Below are 20,349 nucleotides of genomic sequence, written 5' to 3' on the forward strand. Positions count from 1 at the left end.
AGACCAAAAATGTTATCATGTTTGTTTTGTATCAACACATCGCTCCTATGTAATTAGCAATCAGCCAAATGTTTTCGAGCAGAAACATTTTTTCATCGATTATTCAATTTGCTCGTTCGTACGTCTTCTGTGTTCGCAAATGTGGTGAATTTTTCCAGAATAATGAGAACCTCCCTACATTTGCCTAACGACTGTTTTAGCAATTTGCAGATTAAGCACGAATTAGTGTGTTGTTGTTTTTACCCAACATTTTATCACAAACGATACTTTGGTTGTGAGTAAATATTGTGTTAACACACTAGTTTCGTCAATTTCAAGTAAATCATATTGTCACAACGGCGCCTCCACCAATTGTCGCAAGGGCGCCTCCACCATATGTCACAGGGTGGGATTAAAAGTCATGTGGGTGGTTTTGTATAAAAGGTTTATTTACAGAAAATGACTAGATTTGGATGAGAATTTGGCTTCCAGAGAGTTCCATAAAAATCTGGACTAGGCAGTCGCGATTCTCTCCCTTTTTCCTATAATTGGTAGATTCGTATTTATCTCTGTAAAATGCAGAGTATAGATGTTGAACTATTGAGCAGAATTGAGTGTCACGACTGCGGCCTTTCAGTTTTGAAAGTTAAAAAGGGATCGTGTTGATAGATGCGAGGTTGATGGTGGCCGATGGTATCCAATAGGTCGTGCTCTTTTCGCATCTGAAATCAGAGCGAAATGTCATTAGGGAATCAGAGCGCAAACATTAGTCATCACCGTGATAATTTATTATCACGCTTGTCTCGTCAAAACCGCCAGATAATCCGGGATCGTGTCATACGTTTCGTTTTTTAATGGCTGTTCTTTGCGGGTTTTCTCTGATTGATTACTGGCCAGCCCTTCTGATTTTATTAGCGTCATGAGTCGAGAAAAGCATTGAAATTTGTGTTAACAAAGCGTCAAATTGTATTTTGATGTAATGGGATTTCGTAAAAAATTAACAACATTTGGGAATCGAAAATTTGATGAGAAGTCTATTACTTGGTGATTTTATCGAGTTCAGTCACGAAAATTACAATAAGCTTTCAGGATGTAATTGGATTCGAAAGAGCAAGACCAGTGGCGTAGAGGTGAGCTTTGGGGTCGTTCCGGTCGTTTTGAGTTTGCCCCCTTGAAATCTCCTTAAGTAATTTAATATATCACGCGTAAGGGGTTGTTTACGACAGAGAGAAACCTGGAAATTAGGATCACATGTACAGATGTTTGCAGTGTTAACGAGACTGCATGTAGTCACTTGCAAATAAAACACTTCGACGGAATGTAGCTGAGGTTATTTTGATTACGTAATTCTACAACCAAACATTTAGTTTAGTCGCGAAATTATTACCTGCGCGCGGCTAAAGGTAAAAGTTACAGTTTGAAACAGCATAACGAACTGCGGTTGTTAATCTAACTTAATTTGATTACAGCCTTAAGGTGTTATTAAAACGTACCGCGATTGCATGTAAGTTCAACTTCATCACCTGGAACCAAACACAATCATGGGATTTCTTTACAGGCGTTAGGTTTTTATTTTAATAAATTGAACACAGAGTGACTTTGGAATAAAACTATTAGTCTCTTAAGAACAATAATTTTCGCTGGTTTTATTATTTGTCCAATATCAATGTCAGTGAACTTTCCAATTAAGCAAGACGCCACAACTCCACATTTTTCAGTCATACGTCCAATTAGTTTCGTACCCGAAAGTGCTGCATTTGCGACAACAATGAACATTTTCGCTTCGTAAGCTACCCATACATTAGCATTGCTGCACCTTTCAGCTCATTTTGGTGCATGCAAGTCATCTTTGAAAAATTGCAGATTCCCCGTGGTGTCCGCTTATTTCTCTTTTTTTCAAGGAATTTTATTTATATCCTCCCTGAGTGATTAATCTTCTTGGTGGGTGGTTATCAAAGCAATCAATCTTGGATTATACTGTACTACTTCTCGTAATAACTGCAACACTGTGGTTCCGTTCTGAAATATTTCGGACTTTCATTATTCAAATTGCAAAGTGTATCTGCCTCTGGGATGTTGTAACTTATTGGTGTGTTAACTGGTTTTTTATGCTAGTGATTATGACTGGCCTTGGGTGCTGATGGATCTGGGCGTAGGGCGTAATTAGACAATAATTCCACTCCCATGCGTGTTAATTCCTATTAAGCACTCTTTTTTAAGACGTTTAGAGTGCATTTTTACACTCAAAGTGATGTGATAACATTAAAACAGTAATTAACGATCTTGATAAGTGTTAATTGTTACTTAAGACTATTAAGCTTAATTTTATAAACACAGAACTTATCTACAAGTTTTATGATTAAATTAGGGTACGTGTGTGACTGTTTTACAAACATACAGTCGCTGAAGCGTCTCCAGCTGGTGGTTTACTTGTGTGGAAATTTGTTTTTAAGGCTTTCAATCAGATTGCATTTTTGGATGAAAGTTTCGTGGCCAGACGGTAGCTTTTCCGCTCTAATAAGTTTTTAAAGTAAATTTTTATTGCACTTGTCTGTTTGCAAAAGTGTTGCATAATTTAAAACATTTTGTGTGGCTTTGTGCTTATCGAAGTCATATTTTTTTTTTTCGTCAACCAAGGAAGAATAATCAGAAAAATATATTCGATATAATATGCAGATTAGTTGTGGAATTGCGAATGCGTTAATTTCACTTGTCAATCACAATGCGTGTGTGATTAAACCAGTCGTAACTTTATTTTACTGTCAACAATTTGTAGAGTTACAAAGGCTTTCATGAACAGCAATTCGTTCTAAACTTGAAATTAAAAATAATTAATTCCTCCTTTGTTCCATGTATGTCTTTATAACAGCCATACACCATGAAAATCCCAACTACGTATAAATATTGGCTTCATACAAAACAAAAACAAATCCTCGCGGTCTTACCGCAAACCTCGTAGCACTCCCTTAGCAATTACGTTTTACAACTCCATAATTACTTCGGTGCAACAAAGTATGGTAAGTTTACAGTTACGGTGCAAAACTTTGGAAACGCATTAGCTTTGAAATTTGTGCGGGATTCGTAATCAGCGGTACCAAATCTCTTGACGAAAAAATGCAGTTGGTGTAAATTAAACTTTCACGCCTGCAAAAAACGGGTCTGCAATGAAGCGTTGCAGTAGGCGTGTTGAGAACGAACTCCGGGAGTCAACGTCCGGTCCAAATAAGGGGCTAAGTGGCCGTGTAGCAGGAGAGAACACCCTTGTTTTCAATAGTCCTCAAAGAGTCTTGATTTTCAAGAAGTTCGGTATTAGGGCGGTGCCGAGAAAAGGGGATCGTTTGCTGTATTATGGGCGAGAAATGAGCCGCTTTTGGGACGACTCAAATTTTATTTATTTGGGTTAAATTCATAATAAGTTTGTTTATGGCGCACGTCCACATTTGGGAATTGAAAATTAAAAATTAAGTGTGTTTTACGGTCACTTCAATGTTATTAATATTTTGAAATATTTAGTGGCAATATTTTTGATGGGTGAGAGTAACTTGCTTTCCTTTATCAATAAATGTCTTTTCGTGATCGTATTTTTTCAAGTTTTGACATTTATGTTAGTAAGAGTACTGTTACAATAATTGACCAAACTTCGACAATTTAGCAGTTATGAGTGTTATTTATACTAGAATTTAGACCAATTACGTCGAGAAATTACAAAATATTTGAACAGTTTAATGGGAGATAGTCACAAGTTTCAGGTGAATAAAAAAATAAATAAAAGTGGAAAAAACTTGATGTGCACAAGGGGAGGAATATGTTTTTCGATGAAATAGTTCAGTCGGAAGAGAATTAGCAAAAGAATGCATAATTTTTGCTAATTAAACTGTGTACGCTGTTCACCATATGCATTCATGATGCAAATAAGTTTATGTCGAAAAAGGTAGTGTTCCTGGCTCTCATTACCCAAAATAAATATAAAAAACACAGCAGGTTTTTATACAAAAAGAGAATATTTTATTGAATAATTAAACTTAAATAAATTTTTCTGTTAAAAACGCGCTCGTAAAATACGTGTTGTTGTTATAAACTTTCGATCTTACAAACTTTAATGTTTTACACGCCATGTACTTTGAAATGTGACCGCAAGAGATTAGCTGGAACAAATATTACCGCACTTCCGCGTTGCATTGGACTATTTTTCGCATTAAAGTGCAACCGCATCAAATTTTTTACGTAAAACTCCGAGTTTTATTGTCACTTTACAAAGGCTAGTTTTTGTCGCGTTCTGTATTGTTGTGCTTCTAAAGCAAAATCTCGCGGGGAGTGACTCAAACATTGAATTATTTATTAAAAAACTCGAAAACAAGTGGTTAATATTTAATGAGGTGAAGAAATGAACGTTAACAATGATATCACATGTGAATGGCATGGAATTCGGAAAATGACGCGGTTTCCAAATGGAACTGAATAAAAATGTATGTCAATAAGCAATATGATAGAGTTATTTGTTTATGAACTCGTGCAGCTGGAGCAGGAAGTATGAAAATAAATCACGAAAGTAATTGAATGAAGATTATGTAAAACAGTTTCTTGTTTATTGAATTTTAATCGGTTTTTGCTTTTTCGCAAAGTTTGTGTGGTCCAGGCACACTTTATAGGCAAATGGTAACTCTGCTGATGCAACAAATGCACCGTACGGTGTGAGTAAATTATAGTCGAACGATGTAAATTACAGTTTGCCGCAGCTTAATTTATATTATTTAGTTATCTTTATTTGCATCAATTATCTTTTATCAATATTTATTAGTTCAATTGAAACCTTTTGTTCTACGACATTTCGGAAGGAGGTTGAATTATTACAAAGCGAATATAACTGGGACAGAAAAAGGAAAACTGATCGCTCTTATAGATAAAAAGTAATTGTTAAAGTTTGGTGAATGATTTTCAAGATCTAGTCCATTGCTGTTTCCATTTCAATTGTTTCAAGAAACTTTGTTGCCGATTCTTTTAACGATATTAAAAATTGAGCAGTTTGTAATGAAATATGCTCGGGGTGTGACGTTATTTAATTGTTATTTTCAACTAAACTGTAAATGCGAGTTAGAGTTTAATTTTGTTTAAAACATGGATGTTTCATTTGGTTTGAGAGCGAAATTGTACGCATACTCTGGACCATTTAGTTGTTTAAGCCTCTGTCTGCATTTGCCAAATTTGATTTCGCCACGTTATTTCTTTTGTAGTCAGTGGAGCGAAAACATTTAAAATAAAAATCCAAGATGTCCAAGCTTTTAGTCTCGAACATTTGATTGAAGTGCATTTCAAGGATAAATCCGGGGATAAAGCGTTCAAGTATTCCATATCCACTTACTCTGGAGATTCGTTTTCGTTGCAGTTTTAAAACAAGTTTTTGTCATTAGTCATGGATGCTGCACACCGTTATCTTGACGAATTAAAATTACTTAATATGGAACATGTAATTAGTATGGAAAACGATGCAAGAAAAGTGAAACTTCCAGCGTCTGATTTATGTAAATGTTGAGCAATTTCCATGGCAGTTGGAAAAAATGGATTTATTTTGTATATGAAACATAAACTGCCTCTAATGTTGCAGTGAATCGAATAAAAGTAGCTGGCAGTGTTCCTTTTGGGCCCCAGCCAAAAATTGTGAAATTAGTACCTACGGCTTGTTCAGGCTTTGTTTACGACTGCATAAAGTCAGGAATTTTCATTACTGTGTGGAAAACAGATGAAATTATTTTACAAATCAAGGAAATCAATGACACACCTTTGAGGCAGCGTTTCAGTCACCGGAGTTCCGGAGTGGTCTTCAAAAGCGAAACGTATGAAATTTTTCTAGAGAGCAATTTCGCCTCGCTTGTTATTTACCAACGCTCGATTGCTCCGCTGACTTATCTCTGGGACTTTTAATGAAATCTCTATGCAGAACCGACATTTTTATTCTCCGGATTGGATGCGAGATGGCTCTCGACGGGCTTCATTGTGCTAATAATGAAAGTGTTTTTTCGGGATTGTGATTCCCGTAATTAAATGGGTTGGTAATAGCTTCATGATAAAAAGTCGTGGTTTGAAGGGAACTACGAGATGTTCAATTAAGCTGAGTACGATAAGAAAGCTTCAAGAAAATGATTTGGGAGGTGCGAATTAGCTGCAATTGCGTTCGTGTAATTGAAATCGGGGAGTGGAATTGAGGACTTGGAAGAATGACTCGATTCCGTTTTAATGTTCCATCACGAATGATAAAAATTCGCTTCATTACGCGAGCAATGGACGGTCCAACTGCACTTCGCTTAGCTGTTTTTGTCGTTTATGAACTGAATTCGTTACAACTACCCTTTTGCGATGCTCATTCGTACTGGCACTTTTTTAGGCCACCGCAATTTGTTACGGAAACGCATTTCAAATAAGTTTGTGTACAGGTGCCCTAATTTGGTCATGTGGTAAAAAATGTAGGAGCGACATTATGGAAATAACGTTCCAGTGGAAGCAATATAAGTCGCTTCATTACATATCCAGCGACGTTTGAAATAACAATTCTCTTTCAACTGTCACCCATCAACTTTCCTACTTTTATTTATCGATGTGTAACGGTGCAGTGTATTCCTTGCTGTTTTCTTGTAGCACTCAGCAGCTTATCTGAAGTGTGCTGCGACGGATCCGCGTTGAAATATTCCTGGCAGCGTCGTTATTTTAATTTCAGCGATAACATTCAGGGATTGAACAAAGTGCATTGTTGCATTCTGGAGTTGCTCTAAACACCTCGTTTCCTCGAAAAGTGCTTACACGTTAACAAGGATGATTCCAGACCGATGTCATTTTCACTCCTGCACTGTACGTTAGCAAACAGAACGCAAAAAGTGGGTCAAACTGGAGCTGGATGCTGGCCATGTGGAGGATAATGGTGCAGGAGCGCTGCTGACGGTGCACCAACAAAGGCGGCCTCGATGTGTGTTCATTAATGCTCTAATCCAATACCACTTTGATTAGATCTTGTGGAGGATATAAACTAAACTAATTGAGTTAACCAAGTTCACTTCTGGATTTCGAATAGTGCTCCTTGAGCCCGTGGGAGGAGGCGATACCTCTGAGTATAAGTGTTATGGATGGACGATCCCATGATATTCTAACTTGACACTCAACAATTAAATTGACGTTGACGAGGACGAATTGTAAACATGTTTGGCATTGAGTATTTTTAGACTCTTCAAGAGCGCTTAAGATTAGCTGTTCCACACCCACGACTTTTTTAGACAATTGGTAAAAGTTTACGCAATTCCTAACTTTTCTTTTGCTTCAAATATGTACGCAAAAAATCAAAACAGTGTTAGATTAAATTAACAGTTAACAATTTAATGTACTTTTACCAAAAAAAAATGGATCCTTGATGTCTATTTTCCCCCCGAAAAAATTAAGTCGTGATATTATGAGAAATTAAAATGCAAAAACGGCTCAAAGTGCTGTTTGAAATGTTGATAGCTTGAAAAATTGGGTAAAAATTACGCACCGTTTTTCTGTTATTAGAACTGTTCACATGATAGCCCTTTTCCCACGCCCTGTACACCACATCATGTACATATTTCCAGTCACGTTTCATCAATCTTCTGAGCAAGAAATAATTTATGATCTTGCAATTACATTTATCACAAATGCGATTATGCGCTGTTGTGTACCCCCGGTGCACATTTGAGATATGTTTGTGTTTGAAAGTAGCGCAACAAAGGCACATTTTTCTCCAATGTCTGAATTTTTAATAAAATCTGAGTGAAATATAAGACTGGTGTTTTCTTAAACTGTAGGTGAAAGAAAAGGGGTTATTAAAGTCCCAACAAGCAACAAACTTTGTGATTGTAAGTTTTATTACTTGTTGGGGTTCCTCATACACTTGTGTTCTTTACTGGCGGTTTGTTTAATGATGTAATGAATAGCGTTGTGGGAACTTGTTGTATTTTAATTTTAGTACAGACATTTATTTGTCTAAGCACAATGCATTGTAAATCTTGGCCACTTTGACATGCTCACACTAGGATAGTGTTGCAGAAGTGGAGATCATAATACGTGCAGGTAAACTGCTCAAGCTACTTCCCAGTAGCAATATTTCTCCTTAGAGTAGGTAGATCGGTTTCACTTTACAAAAGAGCAAAATAAATAACTTTGATATTAAGTTACGGCATTTTCGGTGCCAAAGTGTCATATATGTATACTTCCTCCAGTCCAGATATCCTTTCACAGCCACCGGTAAGGATACTAAATCATCGTGCTTTTTATTCCGTTCGCGAAAGCTTCGAACTTTTTATGTGTGAAGTAACAATCTATAGAAAAGCCAGCCATTTAAATGGCATGCTTATTACAGACATAAATTCTCCCGCGGTATCTGCTTAATTGAATTGTAATGAATTCAACACAACCAGTTTTGTACCATTCATTGATGAGGCGGTTAAATGGGTGCAAGGCACGCATTGCCTTCCACCACATCGACTCCTCTTCGAAAAGCTGTAAAAATGTGCACAATAGAATGCGACATTCGGCTCCAAGTTTGGAATTGCTTTCGTTTGATATACTTTTCAACCTTCCAGTGTTTGTTTTTCTTTTTCCATACTTGTGTACACTTTTTGTAAGCACTTTTGACCAATTTTTCTCTATTATGGTCTTGGTGTGTAGCACAAAACTCGTTTTATTGTCAGTGGCGTGGCGAATTGAGATTACAGTGTCATGAAAGTGAACAGAATTAAGCTAATTAACGGAAAATTACGCTGCAATGAAATTGACAACGATGGTAATTTACCATAATAATAAAAATATGGTCGGGAATCAGCAGTTCCGGGTAGTCCCGTTGAAACCATCATCACAGCTTGCTAAAGTTCTTACGTAACGTAGTTTCAAGACTTGGAATTAATTCCATACTTTAAAGGAACAATCTTAGAATTCCCAGCAGCAGGACAACGTGGGAATAGAGCAGAGTATCCCAATTGGATTCTGGCACGAAATCAAAAAGTCCTACCTGTTTTATTGGTAGGTATACCCGCCATTTCGAGATAGTATGACCAATTTAAAAGCATTAAAAAAGTCATAAAGGGGATAATTGCTCTTATATGATTACATTTCTCCCTGTGGCAATTCCACCGTATCGGGAGATTTCTATTTTCATTCGGAAATCCAATAATTCGGGAGAGTACGTTGGGGGTTTCTCCTATCTTAATTTCGTTTGCAGTTAGCGATTTTTGGTGGTAGGTATGAGAAAAATGCGCTGATGGATGCGATTGTTCCGAATTGTGTGTAACCGACATGTGCAGCGGATGCAGAAAGATGTAAATGCTGTACGCAATGTTGTGATTGTGCTGTCAACCGTGCCCTGACGTCATTACTGTGTTGTCTTATTTCATTGCGGATATCTTAGCACTGCTACGCTATTTCCCTGTTGCTAAATTTAAAACAGATGGGTCTACAGGAAATAAGCATTTTTATTCAGTTTTTCCATATTTGTTTTGTTTGTGAATTTGTAGTGAGGAGGTTGAGAGCAAAACAATATTGTCTAGTTTGTTTTGAAAATTCACAATAAAGTTTGTACCGGACAAATGTATTTGTTGACATCTGCATTGGGAATACAACAAATTTAAAAGTTCGTAAATGTCAGGTTTAGTTTGATGAATTGGAATGAGTTTTTTAATGCAGGACTAGATTAATTAATGATTTGGCTAGTACGTTACATGCACTTTTTGAGATACTAAAGTCTCGTAACGACCTAATGAAGTATTTTTTATTTCTTTCCTTGCAGCTAAAGGCTGGGAAAACTAATGATGTAAAAGTTTGAAAGGCGTTATTGATTGATTCTACTTCCAAATACGTTTACGAAAGAGCAACCTGACTTTAGCTGTCTTCATGATGGAAATATTTAAATAAATTTCATCATAATTACGCAAAAGTTTACAATTTTGTGTTGCTTGTTTTCGATTCTTTTTTGTACCTAAGTGGCATCACTTTGTTTGCGGTTGTTGTGCATCATCACCTGATTGCATTTGAGATATGTTCTTTGTAGGCTTTTCTTTGAAGTTTTCCCGCAACATTTTTATCTATACCTACTTATTTGCTCGAGTCTTTTGATCAGTGTTTTCAAAAACAATTTTAAATATTCTGGCCTCTTAAATATTATACGTGGTGTACAAAAGCAAGGAAAGTAAGACTGAACAGGGTTTTAAACAATCATTTAAAATACGTTATTCGGTATTCAGTTCGATTGTGCGACACTTCGATCAACACTTTATTGTTTTCGTCTACGAACGGCAAACGTAGTTTGTTGAACCCGGTTTGTGATTTGATCGGCTCTGCATACCGTAAATTGTTTTAATTTGCTGACTTTAGACATTGTTTAAGGGTAATAAAAGTTTCATTGATCTAATCAAAGATATTTTACTGGCAAGCGTCATAATCGTAAAAGATGTATATTCGGCTTTATAAATTTTGTTATTACGTTTACCTACTTAGTTTATAGATTGTAGACGGATTTGCTACTTTAAATTTCAATTTCGTAATACGTTTAGACTCTAAAATTTTGCAGTTTTGAAGTTTGGCGTTATTTTTAGCTATAATTATTTTTTTTTGATTATTATTATTATTATTATTATTACCTCTATACCATTCATAGTTACAGTAACAATAACTTATATTTTTAATGACATTCTTTACGTTTTCTTAAGCGTTTCCAATTTGTAATAACATAATTTTATGGTGATTAGACTGTGTAACAGTGTGGAATAAATTTACTGAACCTATTAATAATTTAACTCTATGCAGTTCATGTATCGGAAAAAAAATTGTTTTATTCATATCTTCACAGTCTTATGCAGGGCTTTTCAACTATGAGTTTTTTTATTTCACTGTAGAAACCCTATGTAGAGTCTGTATCTACATGAACAGAGAAAAGGCTTGTCTCAAGTATACTAAGAAAAAAATCGAAACACCTAATTTTAAGTTATTAGTAAGCTTTTTTTCTTATTAATTGTTTTATACACAAAACAGTTTTATAAGATTATGCAGAAGCAAACAACTAAATTAAATTCAATATCAAGTTTCAATCTCCAAGTAATATAAAGTAGGTTTACAATTTAGTTTTGCATAGTTGAGAGCGCAGAAAAAGGTCGAATAGGAATTTGGTCAGGTTATTACATTAAAATTCATGGATTCACTGTTTCATCAAACTGCTTCTCCAGATAATAGAGAAGTTTTAATATTTTATCTTCTCGTATATTTAATCGTTTAAAGTTTCATAGTAATAAATCCGTTTTCATAGTTTTCTTATTCGAAATCCATACTGTTCGGGAAGAAATACACTCTATAAATTTGATTCATTTGATTAAAACGAAAAGAAATGTGAAATATGTGTTTACTGATGGACTGATGCAATAAAAGATTTGTTAGTCGATGAGGAAGCTGCGAATTGACTCAAATTCCATTTCTTTTTACTACTGTTTTATAGTTAAAATTTCCAAATTAGATTTCTGTTGTTTTAAAATTGCTCCATCATCACTTTTGATGCGTCTGCCGTCTTCTTAATCTTTTACGACCACAATCCCAGCCTCCATGTCCCAATCCATGTTAACACAGTGAATTAAATACAAGTGTTTTGTGCTATTTATTATTAACATGCGTGTTGCTTCCATCAGGCATCAAATAAACATTGTTATCTCCCGCTCTGCATATCAGGGCGGTCCGGGAACTTAATTTATCCAAATTAAATTACGATCTGAATGATGTAACTCGTGTGTTAGGCGTCGGCTTAAGATGACGAGTCTTTGTCGTCAGATGTCCTTGACTGGAATTGCAAACACTCCCTGATTCACTCGCAATGATTTATCAAATTCATGTTCTTGTCTTCAAGCAAGGCACAGTGACAGTTTTTGGGATTTTTCGACGGATTTGCAAGAGCTAAACTAGTTCTGAACTTGCGAGAGGAGTTCTCGTAAAATGCTGCCGTTAGACAAATTAGATAAATTTGCATTTTGCACAGTGGAAACGGGTTAACTATAGTCATTATTTTTTAACAATGACTGGGATTGAAGAGGAACTTTCTTCAATGCCTATTGTTTGATGTCTTTAGTGGTTCAATTGTGCACTTATTCTTCATGGTCAACTTTCTTTCCTGCTTTACCCATTTGTTACAATAAAAGGAATTACACTAAGCTCTAATCAAATATTATAATACTTTTTCCATTTGCATAAGAAATTTAATTTCTACTTTCAACATGACTCATCTTCGTTGTGGGTTGTGGTGCCTCCTTTTTAGCGCAGTGAAAATGGGAAGTGTTCCGTTTACCATTATTTTTTATTTTTTTGAGTAAATAGAAACAACAACAAAGTTTTAAGCTAATTTTAAAATTAAATGATTTTTTAAAATTCAAATTCTTATCTATTTGGTGGCTATTTTTTTATTATTTAGCAAATATTTTATTATTTAGCAAAAATTTGTTCACCTAGAATGTTTTCCAATTTTCTTATAAGATTGGCAACGGTGTCAATGACCAGCAAATGTCAAGCGTTAAAAACGATAAATGCGTAATTTATTTCCGTGAAATATGCAATTGTTGATTATTACACTCAATTTTCTGGAGCAATTAAAACATTAGATGTTAAATTACTAGTAAACAAGATTATTGAAAATTCGTAACGGTTTTTATACAAATATATTTTTGTTGTAAATCAGCCAAATGATGGGGCATAAGCACTTTATCTGATTATTTTAACAGAACTTAACTAACGTGTAGGTCTTTGGTATTAAATAATTGTACATTACTTCTTCAAATAATATGTGAACAACTGTGATCATCTGGAATAGGACGAAAGCGTCTTGATGGAGTGATCTTCAGTGTATCCTCGAAAGCCGGTCAGGATTTATAAAAGCCATTTTGGTCGAAGTAACAGGAGTATACGGATTGAAGTTGAAATGAAATCGGCCGAAAGTGTTAATTGAAACCTTCTGTCTTCTAAATTGTGTCCGTCGTGATTTACTGTATATCAGTTTCGTTGTGGCTGTTTTACGTTTTGTAATTTATTCGCCAGTCTAATGCTGATGAAATTCACAGTCGCAGGATTCTATTAGAATTTCCAGGTGACATGACACTCTGGTATTATGTACCCGGCAAAGTGTGAAACTGGCAATTAGCAATTACCATGGGTAGTTTGCAATCCTCTTCGAATGTAACGACGTTTGTGCTGCTCTCGTTAATTAGAATATTTTCGAGGTGTACATACGTATTGATAAAGTTTGAAAAATAAATGAACGCTTGCTTGTACCTCCATGCATGAATGAAGGAACGCTGGGGATTATTTCATTAGTAAGTTTACAAAAACCGGAATCAACTTAATATTTCACACGCGAATTAACGCGAATGCATGCCAACAATCGATTAAATTTTTAATTGACCTCTGTTTTTCATGTTTTTCATAAATGCATTGATTTACGCAATAAATCAGCTTTGGTAGTAGATTAAATCACCAGCTTGTAACATTTTTTCTTGTGTTATTTTTATAAATCAATTATCACATGTAGAGCAAGGCTACTACATTGCGGTTTTGTGGTCCGGTTCGTACGATATGTTTGTTTAAGTTTCTACTTTTGATTAAATGCAAGTTGTCACAGTTTTTTGGTGGCATTAATAATAATTGGTCTAAATTACACCTAGGATATATCTTAAACTTCTGTAATAGTTGGCCGTCAGCTTCAGATGGATCTCCACAAAAAGGACTAGCAAAAGGGTCTGCAGCAAAACCGTAATGAGCTTTCATTTTGTTTTTATTACAAGAAAAGGGGTTTTATGTAACAAATGTATAGAGCCAGCAATTACTGACCGCTTCAAAAGATGAGTCTATTCATGCTTTGTATTGGTTGAAAAATCGCATGGCATGCAATTTGCTCCTCCATATTTGCAGGGAATTTTTTTAATTGTTTATTTTTTTATTAAAGTCATTAATCACTGTCATCTGTACTATTTGTTAATTACTGGTTACTTTAATGAGAAATTAAACGACGGCATAGGCTTGAGTTTTTAATAAACAATTACTTTAAACCCAAATATTTTTGAAAACTGTAACCGCAGATTAATGGCCTTGCGTGAGTCCCTAATCGCACACCGTCATGACAGTGCGGAAGACAGGGCCGCCGTAATAATGTTTATTAATCAGGTACAGTAATTAACAGTAATTAGCAACAAACCTCATTATTGCGTTAATCCTTGATTGATGAAATGCTCTTTAATTAATTTATAATTCTATTTATAAACTTCGGCCGGCTAGATATTCAGCAGGAGCAAGTTTAATCGCAAGATCCTGACAGATGGTGGGTTAGCCTACAACTCCGGAATACGTCAGCATATAATACATTTGCATAAAGTATACCTAAATTGTTCGCCCGCAAACTCCAACAATGTTGGCGTGATCAAATGTTGACATTCTACTTACAAATGAATGTAACGAAATTACATTGAATAATAAAACCAAGATAGTAGATTGAAACTTGATCTGATGTTTGGGGAACACATTGAGGTCAAACTTAATGCATAAGTGAATAGTTGCGAACAAATAGTCAAAGTGCAATTTTAATGAAAGGAGATTAATGCAGAACGAGTGCCTAAGTCGCTGCGAAGGCTCGTATTCATAAATGCATACTGGACATAGTTCCAGGAGCAGTGCTTCACTGAATTTGCTAATGAATTCGCTAAGTTTCAACAAACTTAGTTTACCAATTAAACACATAATACCTAGTTAACCTAAGTTGACTAAGAAAGCCGAGACAACACATTCACCCGAAAATTGCATTTTTAGCAAGAGCACGAACTGTGGTAACTGCAGTGTTTGGTAGAAGTCTCTCAGACGTCGGTTAGCACTCATGAAAATTGCAGTTCGGCGTTCAGAGACAAATGAAGTGCAATATAGGCAGTAAACATCACAATTATTACAGTTTCTATCTGCTCCAAAGGAGGCACTTCATCGCTACCGGCGACAGATTTATAGCTTTTGCTCGATGACGGTAACTGAGGGAGTCGTTGTCTCTCGCCCCCGTATCGAACGTAAAACAGCGGATGATTTTTTTATTCACGGAGGGCGGCTCTGTGAGCCTTTTTAGGATCGGCCGGACGTAATGCTATTAGACTTTTGGGAAACAACGGAAAATTGGAAAGCGAAGACAGCTCAGGATGTTTTGCGCTTATTAAGCTTTTACATTGTGTGCGCGTGGATGGACAAATCTGAACACCGAATTTTGTTCGTATGACTAAATCATTTACATCCATTGAAATATACACATGTTTGAAATCGTTTTTTACCGCTGGATTTGGTAGAGACGAGCAGACAACAGCTGGAAATTGAATGTTATTTTTCGGTTGAAGAGGACTATTGTGAAATATTTTTTATTTCCAAAGTTATTGCACAAACGGTGTACTGAAACCGCTACGAAACATTTGACAATCATGTTTTACTTTATGAAGGGACTATTAGGGCATCAAACGAGAAACAGAAATATAAAAAATACACTATTGAACTGTAAAACACATTTAATACTAATAATATATAATAACAAAAAGGGAAAGATGTGGAGTAAATTATTTCTCAGATAATATCTGTATTTATACGAATCAGAGCTTTTTTCTAATTAGAACCTATTCTAATGGTTTGGAGAAATTTGAGAATAATAATTGGTGGATGCTTCAAGGAGTTTCTTTTTTAATTTATTTCTTGGAGGAGCGTTTTAAACTCTTTTTGTTTCCCCCTATCTTATTAAGTTATTATTACACTAATCTGAGACTTGCTTTTCTCTCTGCATTAAAAAGATAAACTATAGAACCCCCGTGATGGCACTAAATGCCCCCAGTAAACAGCATTAAACCGCTGATGATTTCACTGATCCAACAAATAAATCGAGATTTTCGTTTAAAGTTTTTTCAATGTGTTTACCCCTCAGTTTTAAATTTCACGAGGCAAAGATGACGTCGCATTAGAGATTCACGTATGGCAGTTTAATAAAGCCACCCCAACACAGGAAAACAATGGGTCGCCCTCTCCAAAGTTCATTTTGAAATTACTGACTTATTAAAAGCAGACGACCATGGCACTAAAAGCTAGTTTGAATAGGTGTTTGTGTTGTCGACAGGAGTTTTGCAGTACCTATTTAAAAGGGCGGCAATGAGGGCGAAAACGCGCGGGAACAATGAAGACACGCTATGTGTGCTTGCAGTTTTTCCCCCGCAGTTTCACTGCAAATACTCGTAAATGAATACCCATATTTCGCATGTTTCGCCATGAATAATAGCTGGTTTGAAATTGTAAAAGGACGTTTCTGTGGCGCGTCTGATTTTTTTCATTAACTCCCCAAGGAGGAAGCCCTTATGAGGAAAAGGATAACAATATTTTTGCCCAGGAATTATGACCAACAAACATTGACCTTCAAGTACTATTTTTGCGTCTCTAACACTCTTTATCGTTGATCTGTTTTTTTCTGTTTCCGTTATTCTCATTAAAAACTTATTTTCTGACCTACATTGCCATGTCCTAAAATATTAATTAATTCGCAAATGATTGGTTGGTTTTGGTTGGTATTTCAACATCATTAAAGTAGGATAAATTCTAGATTTATCACGAATTATTTTCAATTAATTAATACAGATTATTGTAGGTTTAGGGTATTTTTATTTATTTAAAAAAAAAGTAAAACACGAGCTAAATTATTTCAAAGGCTCATATAATTTTGATTAAGAACGGATATCTACATAAAGGAGAGGTAAAGTTATATGATTTTTCTATTTATATTTTATGTCAGTAATAATCATTTACAGTTCTTCTTTAGGTGTGTACATTGAACCTACTTTTATGAATATTTGAAAAAGGGTTTTTGCTAGAGCTAATTACCCGATGTTCGAATGATAATCTTATTTTCCCTAGTATAAGGTGTTATAATTGCATGTGCTGTTTAGTTGAAGTTGCATTTTCTGACAATGGTTTTCTTTTGCAGGAGTTTGCATTTGGAGTACCCTTATTTACTAGATGGAGTTTCCAGTCCAGAGGAGCGTTTAAGGTAATGCAAATCGAAATTCGCATCGTACCTGTAACATGTCTGCAATGCTGAACTTTAAACGGGTCCAATAAACAATAGAAATTATCATACAACTTCGCCATCTGCACCGCCTGAATAAAGCGAATCAACTCCATTTACATAGAACAAGCTGCAACTCCCTCAGACGGCGACGTCGATTTAAACCGTTCGCTAAGTGCAGTAATCGTAAAAAGTGCAAGCGATCGTTGTTGAGACGAAAATGCAACCATTTTTCTGCTTTTATCCGATCTCGCGTCGAAGCTTCAACAAAACGACATGATTATGCGAAATGCACAGGTCGGTGTCAATATTCGTTAAGGGGAGAACGTGTTCGGGATATTGGGGTATAAAGTGGGGCAAGTCTAGGGCTTCTAAGGCGTCAACGGACGGTGCAATGCATGCAACTTTAATACCGGCTTAAGTGGCGGCATAAGCGAAATCCCACCCTGACATTAGTTGCAGGATTTTTCTTTTAGTTTGGGATTTTCGGCGAACTTTGACACTCTACAAAGTGCTAACAGATTATTGGCGAAATCCAAGATGATGGACACCTTCAGAAGCAAGACATCACAAAATTAACTGTGTTGTTATCTTTTATTTTCAAACCCGTCTGGGGCTTGGTTACTTCAGATTATTTTATTGCGCTTTTACTTTCTTCAATCAGTAAGAAAGGAAATTGATAGTTGGGTTTCTAATTTTCTAGAGTTACGTTTAAATAAAATCCATGAAAAACGTCCGGGAATTGATCATAATTGGACACTTGGGGTCTAGACTTCAAAGATTTCTACTTCCGTTGAATTACTGAGAAAAGACAATTTTACAACAAAATTTGGTCAATTATTTGTTTTGACTTGGTTAGAGAATCAGTTTTGTGCGCCTGCTTTAGTGCTTGCAGTATAATGAGACTTTGCGACAAACAATGGCAATTTACGATGGAAATACCACATTTATCGCTAATAATGTAATAGCTAATAGAGGGAGCCTTAATGAGAATCATCGTTTCATGTTGAAAGTAATCTGCTCTTAATTTAATGTCTTGTGTACAACCAATGAAACATCTTAGTCGATATTCTATTGTATGGCGGTTATACTTGTAATTTAGATTGCGGCTTCCTATACTTTAGTCTCTAAGAAGCCATTAGAAATTACATCAGTTTCTTATTTGCAATGCAAATTGCTATAAGACATGTAAGCTGGCTGCAATTAATTTATTAAATATGATACCGTGATTGTCTATAATTAGTTTGTGCTGTCTAATCCTTGAATAAATGAAGCAACTGTTTTGTTAATGGATAATATCCCAATTTTAAATTTCAAAATACGCAGAAAATTAGCTTTGGTCATAATTTACCCCAAGATATGGGATATACTTCCTACCCAGATGTCTCCACCAGAATTCGTTTGCAAAGAATTCAGAACAACTGTTGCCGTTCAATTTCCATCGATGCTATTTACTTTTTTATTTGTTCTGTTTTATTTTTTGTTTAATTTATCAGATTTAAGTTGAATAGCTTTAAGCTGGATTTCGCTTAACTGTATGTTTTGGTTTTTATTAGTTTTAGGTACTTTTATTAAACACAAAACAAAGAAGTTGAAAATTATGACTTAATTATGTAAATACTGAGCGATGACAAATTTTAGAAATCTGTACGGAATTCTCATGTTGTTTAATGTAGAATGGGGATTGTAATAAGAAAACTCGAAATAGTATATTATTATACGAGTTTTATAAGACGTTCTATTGTAACACGAATGGTTTTGGAGCACGACGAAGGAGTGCTTCAATAGAATGAGTGCCACAATTACTCTTACAAAACGAGTGTAATATACTATTTCTTCTACTTTCTATTTTTGTTGTTTATTTTTGTTTAGTTTAACTTATCAAAATCTGTTCAGACTATTAAATTTTGTTAATTATTCGGGCTTTATAATAAACGACTTAACGCTGTAGACAGATCACACACTACATTACAGTGATGACTGGTGACACCCAGCTTAGCACTGCCAGTATAACTTCTAAAAATTTGCTAAAGAAGTTGCACAAAAGTTCTCTTTGTGAACAATTGTGAAACCAAAGTAGAAAAAAGGATTTTACTATTTCTCTTTTTGAAAACAATAAAATTATATTAAGCATTTGTACGAGAAAAACTGTTTATATTTTCAAATCATCATCAACAAACTGTAAATTTTTCTAAAATTAAAATCGGTCATTTGTAAGAGCTACGAAGAAGATTCTAAAATAGACGTCCTAGTCTGAAGAACACCTGAAGTAACAAAATGATTAATCGATTTTCTATTTTAACTCACTGTGTACTAGTCTATTAAAAATTAATTGTCAAACGATGTTATTATTAATCTTTTAAATTAATAAAACTGTAATTTTCTGGAACAAGTAGGTAGAATAAATAAAATAAAACTGGTTACTAACACCTTTTTGCATAAATACCATGTTTGTTACTAGAAATAGTTGCCTTCATGGTAGGAAGAATTTTGTTTTTCAAGAAATAATGCATACAGTGAATTAAATATTTATATCTTTCTTTCTGCTTTTCGTAAAGCGTCGAAGATGTATAAACTTCCACTATTTTTATTCAAGCCACCTAAGTGCGTCCTGCTGATTTCACTTCTCTGCCACCCCAGCGCGCGTCAGTCTCTGAAAACCCTTGAAGCAGGGTTAAGGACCAGACGGGAAAGTCAGGCCCCTTTCGGTTCCTACGCCATGTCGCGTATTACACTGCGTATACCATGCTTCATAGCTTCTACGCCTAAGATCGATACAACCCTCCGCGTTCTTCCTCAAACTGGACGCGTAACGTTGCTCCTGACTCGAATAGTTTCATTCGGGAATTTAGCCCCCATTAAATTATTTTTTACAAACGTATTCAAAGTGTTGACAGGGCTAGTTATTTATACCAGGATGCGACAGGATTATGGGGCCACTGTTGACATTCGGGATCTTTACTATTGTTAATGCACACAGAGGGACTGACCCTAACAATGGCGTATCTATTGCATACCGATAATCGCCGGTTGTGGTCGCAGTTTGTGTAAATTTGGGAAGGTAGTGGCGATGTTCGGGGGAGGCTCTTTGTTATGGCTGGGTGCTTTTATTGAATATTTTTTGGCAGAAAATTGTTAGACCCTCTATAAAACTGATTAACATAGTTCTTTAATTCGCTCCAGCTCTTTTATCTTTTCTTGCGGAAGACTAGCGATCAAAGTGTCATTTTGTATCCCAAAGGAATGGAAAGTAGTCTTTACGCCCAAGAGACTTAACTAAAAATAAG

At 35.4% G+C, this 20,349-nt stretch overlaps 1 protein-coding gene across 2 annotated transcripts in view; it reads left to right on the top strand.

Moving 5' to 3' along the window:
* Positions 1 to 20,349, top strand: part of LOC659317 (uncharacterized protein) — a 109,587-nt gene that overhangs the window by 9,967 nt on the left and 79,271 nt on the right. For both annotated transcript variants that reach the window (XM_015980024.2, XM_008195032.3), the window contains exon 2: positions 16,982 to 17,044. The gene's annotated coding sequence lies outside the window, so the exon portion shown is untranslated. The remainder of the gene's footprint in view (positions 1 to 16,981; positions 17,045 to 20,349) is intronic.

Source organism: Tribolium castaneum, chromosome 5, assembly GCF_031307605.1.
Source record: "Tribolium castaneum strain GA2 chromosome 5, icTriCast1.1, whole genome shotgun sequence".
NCBI classification, from domain to species: domain Eukaryota; kingdom Metazoa; phylum Arthropoda; class Insecta; order Coleoptera; family Tenebrionidae; genus Tribolium; species Tribolium castaneum.